This window comes from Trachypithecus francoisi, unplaced genomic scaffold, assembly GCF_009764315.1.
Source record: "Trachypithecus francoisi isolate TF-2019V2 unplaced genomic scaffold, Tfra_2.0 Lachesis_group16, whole genome shotgun sequence".
In the NCBI taxonomy this organism is placed as follows: Eukaryota; Metazoa; Chordata; class Mammalia; order Primates; family Cercopithecidae; genus Trachypithecus; species Trachypithecus francoisi.
Window position 1 is genome coordinate 89494359 of NW_022681461.1, and position 5686 is coordinate 89500044.

General features: G+C 43.3%; 1 pseudogene; it reads right to left on the reverse strand.

The window, feature by feature from the left end:
* Positions 1 to 2140: 2140 nt before the first annotated feature.
* On the reverse strand, positions 2141 to 2644 carry LOC117098961 (annotated as a pseudogene).
* Between the last annotated feature and the right edge of the window lie 3042 nt (positions 2645 to 5686).

Below are 5686 nucleotides of genomic sequence, written 5' to 3' on the forward strand. Positions count from 1 at the left end.
GTTGCAGTGAGCCAACACTGCACCACCATACTCCAGCCTGGGTGATAGAGTGAGACTCCATCTCAAAAAATTTTTTTAAAAAGATCTCCAAGCATGGCTTCCTGAGGCTGGACATTACTAAGAGCTAACCTTCGAAACCCAGCGCTCTCCCACATGCTGCCTTTTTTAATCTTAGGATTGTAATTTCAACTTTTTTTCTGAACTGATATAGCAATGTTCCTTGGGAAAGAAAAAAAAATTGAAAATGACATTTACCAAAGTCATTCTTTCAACTTTGCTTTTCAGTTGGGTTTTACTGAGTTTGACAAATTGGAGATACAGTAACAGCTTTCTAGTCCTTTCATAAATATATAGATCTGCAACCCTGAAACTTGAAAGGAAAGGAAATTATCCCTTCAAATAGACTAGGTTTGCCCAGCAGCTCCCTTTCCCCTTCCATTCTCTTCCTATACATATTAACAGAATTTCATAAGACATCTCCTAGCAGCGTTTCCACTGTAATTAATTGCTTTTCACTCAAAGTGACACATCTAAGAAATGAACTAGCACAAAGAAAGATATATTCAAGAAATTGAGAGCTCAGTTAACTTTACTATGGATTGCTGTGAAAAGAAGTAGCTCTTCTTTAGAAAAAGAGGGACTCTCGAAGATTAAAGAACTTTGCCTTACTTAGAAAAAGATTACAAGAAACAGAGCAAAACTTTATCAGGTGTTGACTCCGGGTGATGGAGGGTAGATACATATTTCCTCGCTTCTAATGCGTTTGTGAGCTTTCTACATGCTCAAAAATAAGCATGAGTTATTCTTATAGAGAAAATAAAAATATATACTCGGGGTGATAGCTGCTGAGATTAAGACCCCAATGTCACAAGTCATTTCCCATCTCTCATTTCCCACCTTTTCCTGGTAAAAACATCAGAGGAAAGGAGGGAGAAGGTTGTATCATTGAGAAGGTCTTGTCCTTGAGTGAGCAGATGAGAATTCACCGCGCACAACTTGCCCACGGTCACGAGTCATTGGCAAAGTTATGATTGCTTTCTGTGGTTCTAGGTTATCAGGTTATCTGCCCGTAAAATGGTGTGATACTTTCCCCATTGCTCAGTTCTAATAAGTAATTAAAAATTGCTCTAAGCCAGTCCAGAAACACAGGCACACCCATTAGAATAGACACTTCCAAGAAAACAGAAAATAACAAATGTTGGTGAAGATGGGAAGAAATTGGAAGACTTGTGCTCTGTTGGAGGGAACATATGATTGTATACAACTGCTGTGGAAAATGGCATGGTGGCTACTCAAAAAATTAAAAATAAAACTAACATATGCTCCAGCAATTTCTCTTCAGGGAATATTTCCAAAAGAATTGAAAGCAAGGGTCTCAAGAGATATTTGCACACACCCATGTTTACTGCAGCATTATTCATGAGAGCCAAGAGATGGGAACAACTCAGAGGACTGGATGAAGACATTGCGTATCCATATTATGGAATATTATTCATCCTTAAAGAGGAATGCAATTCTGATACAAGCTACACATGGATGAACCTTGAGTACATTACACTAAGAAATAAGCCAGTCACAAAAATACACATACTGCCTGATTCCACGTATATAAGGTATCTAAAGCCATTGAATTCATAAAAACAGAAAGTAGAGTGGTAGTTACCAGGGACAGGAGAGAGGAAGTGAGAGCAGTTTTTGTTTAATGGGTATGGGTTTCAGTTTTGCAAGACAAAAGCCTTCTGGAGCGCTGCTTCACAACAACATAAATATATTTAACATGACTGAATGGTACACATAAAAATGTTAAAACAGCCGGGCACGGTTTCTCATGCCTATAATCCCAGCACTTTGGGAGGCCAAGGCAGGTGGATTGCTTGAGTCCAGGTGTTTGAGACCAGTCTGGCCAATAGGGCAAAACTCTGTCTCTACCAAAAATACCAAAAAAAAGAAATTAGCTGGGTGTGGTGGCACAGGCCTCTGGTCCCAGCTACTCAGGAGGCTGAGGTGGAGGATCGCTTGAGCCTGGGAGGCAGAGGTCGCAATGAGCTGAGGTCGCTCTACTGCCCTCCAGTCTGAATGACAGAGTGAGACCCCATCTCAAAAAAAAAAGATAAGATGGTACATTTTATGTTAGGTGGGCTTTTTTTTTTTTGCAGTTTTTACATTTATTTAAACAGAAAACGTGCACACCAGCTGTCTACTCATTTTCTTCACTGTGCAGCCTGGCATTGGGGTTGGTGACTCTGATGGCCAGCTAGGCGGCTCTTTCCACGATGGCTTTGCGGTTCTTGGAGGAAACATTGTGAGCAATCCCGGCACAGTAAGATTTGTTGCACATCAGCAGCACTTCCAGCTCCTTGACGTTGTGGACCAGGAACTTCCGGAATCCACTGGGCAGCATGTGCTTTGTTTTTTTGTTGCTCCCATAACCAATGTTGGGCATCAAGATCTGGCCCTTGAATCTTCTACGAACCCTGTGTCAATGCCTCTGGGTTTCTGCCAGTTACGCTTAATTTTGACATATCGGTCTGACTGGTGCCGGATAAACTTCTTGGTTCTTTTTTTGATGATCTTGGGCTTCACAAGGGGTCTGAGGGCGGCCATGATGCCAAGGAGGAGATGGCTGCCACCTCCGTAGGCAGCGCCGAGGGAGAGAGAAGGGCTAGGTGGGCTTTTTTAACCCACAATTTTATAAAGAAAAAGAATAGGTTGAAGACATAAGCAGGCTACTGTCTGTTTCCATGGGCTTAAATGCATTTCTCTAATAACCCTGGCGGTGATCTGATTAGCAGGCAGCCTGTGGTCACCCTCCATAGATCCCATTGGTTCCTTCATGTGACACCCACAGCAGGAACCAGACAGAGGTCCACTAGACATGGAGTGACCAGAGCCCAAGAACAGGGAGGACCCTGAAACCAAGTTGACTTCCTGCGGATGCCCTTAACTCCTAAGTGAGCACCCCCAGGGAAAGACAGGGTTGGCCTCAGAGCTCAGCAGGTCTGAGCCTTTTAAGAGAGGAGGAGTTGAGTCCCCTCCGGGAAGAGGAGGGCTGAGGGGCAGAAAGCTAGGAAGAAAGTTACAGTCAGGCCCCTGCAGAGTCATAGATCACTTGGAGCCCAAGGATTGATTTCCAAAGCAGAAAGAGGAATCAGAGATCAGCCCTTCCTCTTGCTGGGCTGCCTCTCATGTTCAGGTCACTCAGCTTGTCTTCTTGGTTTCACTCTGATTCCTCCAGCCTCTGACATATCCTATTACTTACCTTGGCTCCTACCTCTCATGTGTCCCTGATCTTATTACCGTTTGCACCTCTGCTCATGAATTTTTTCATTTATTCTTCCACTCATTCTTCTGTTCATTCACTCATTCATTTGATCTGTTACAGAGGTTAAGAGCACAGACACTGCAGCCACACTGCCTGAGTTCAAGTCCCAGCTCTGCCCTTGACCTTGAGCAAGTTACTTCTCTGTGCCTCCATTTCTCCATCCCTAAAATGGAAATTAAAATGACGCCTACTTCAAAGTGTTACTAGAACACTAAAGGACTTAAATACATGCCTGGCACATAGTCAGCACTCAAAGCGTGTTAGCTTTGATCATTCATTCATTCATTCATTCAGTGAGCAAACATTCACAAAATACGCACGTCGGGCATAGGTGAGACTATATTGGGGGCAACAAGGAGAAAGAATTAGAGACAGTCCTTGCCCTTGATTAGCTCCCAATCTAGTGCGGGAAACAGACTTACACACAACTAAACGTAAACCAAAATAGGAACATAAGCAAAACACAGTGGGCAAGAGAGCAGAGAGAAAGGAAGAAATGATTTGTTGGAGAACGTCTTCTCAAAAATGTGGCCTGTAAGCTGGATCTTTAAGTCAGCATAAGATTCAAGAAACTATAAGATATACAAGGCTGAAGGGAGCCTCTTCCTGGTGGAAGTTGAGCCTGGAAATGTGTACCTACTCGGGAAATGAAGAGAAGGGCTATGCCCCTGGGTTAGGGTTGCCAGAGAAAATACAGGATGCCCAGTTAAGTTTGAATTTCAAATAAACAAACAAATTTTCAGTACTAACATGTCCCAAATACACACGCAAAACATCATTGCTTACCTAAAACTCAAATATAATATAACCGTGCATCCTACATTTTTATTTGTTAACTGTGGCAGCCCTGTGAAAATAAGCCTGCTTTGAAACCTGTGACCTAGGTCGCAGTTCTGGGGTCCCCCTTCACCCCGTTTCTGGTTTGCTACCTTCATGAGTCATTTGGCATTCTTGACCCTGGGCTTCACAGGGAACTTTATGAACTGTCAGCAAATCATCTGGTGTCACTTTCTTATTAACAGTCACCGTCCCCATCCCCTAGGCAGAGATGAATGGAAAAAATCTCACATTTGTTCATCCTGTTGAAGGTCACTGTGTCTTCTGTTTTTATGTTGGCATCTTTATTTTTCTGAGATCTTATCTCTTTTTCTCCCCCCTTTGACATTCATTAAGATCACGATGGGAAGGAATTCATTCCCTTCATGGCTGTCAGGAAGCGGGGCGGGCAGGGGGGATCCAGCAGAATGGAGTATCTGAAGCCTGCAGCACTGGCTGTGAGGTGCACTGAGAGGACCAGGTCTTCAGGGTGGGCCCAGAGCTGCTACAGGTTGGTGGCATTTTGAGCCAACTCTTGGGGTGTGTCTAGCTTCCACACAGGCTGGGCCTTCCAGAGGTTATCAGCAGCGAGAGAAGCAGCTGCTAAACCTTCACCTACAGAAGAGTAACCCAGGCAATCTGCAACCAAGTCAGAGGCTGAGGACATGAAAGGCAGTCCTCAGGACCCTCCCCTCATCCATAAAACATGCCATGCAGAATAATTTCACGCCCCAGCATCCACCCGCTGTTCCAGAAAGGTACACCTATTCATCTTTCTCAAAAATGTTTATGGAGAGGAATTATCAGCAAGAGCAAACAAATCCTCGGGCGAGATAGTGCCCTTTGTGGGATATCTATTTCTGTGGAACCCTGACAGTGGGGATGATGTCTGGCTTGACTGTGGTATGCCTGAGAGCACTGGGTAGAGATAGGCTTTAGAAAAATCCCTGGGGCTGGGGGGATTCTGCCACCCTGATGCCTGCCTATATGATGGCTTAGCTGAAAGATAGGTGTTGAAATGAAGTTTCTGAGATTAAAGGAAAGTGGAAGGGGGTGTTCTTTACCTGTTGATACACTCAAAGCTTGCACAGGCTCTCAGGCCAGAAGACATGAGACAAAAACTAATAATGGAAAGAAATGACCCCCCACTTGAACTCAGCTGCCTGGAGCAGGAGGATTTTTCCCATCAGGTGCCACAGACAGGACAGAGGACCTATGAGCTTCTCAAGAGCCTCGAAAAATGTTTCATGCACTACAAAAATTCTCATTGACTCCAAGTCACAAAATGAAAATTCCACAGTCAAAATGTAATGAAATGCCCTGTAATTCTGCGTTACATCAACTCTACACATCGTTATACTTAGTATCTGTAATTTTTTTTATATTTGAAAACAATTAGCAGATTCTTTCACTTCAAGGAATTCCTAACTATGCACGATGATTTCTAAGAAATCATAGCCATTGAAAATAAAATTAGCAAAATAATCATCAAAGCAAAATTATTAAAATGCCCCCAAAAACTATTTTAGAGAAAATGAATTGCATTTC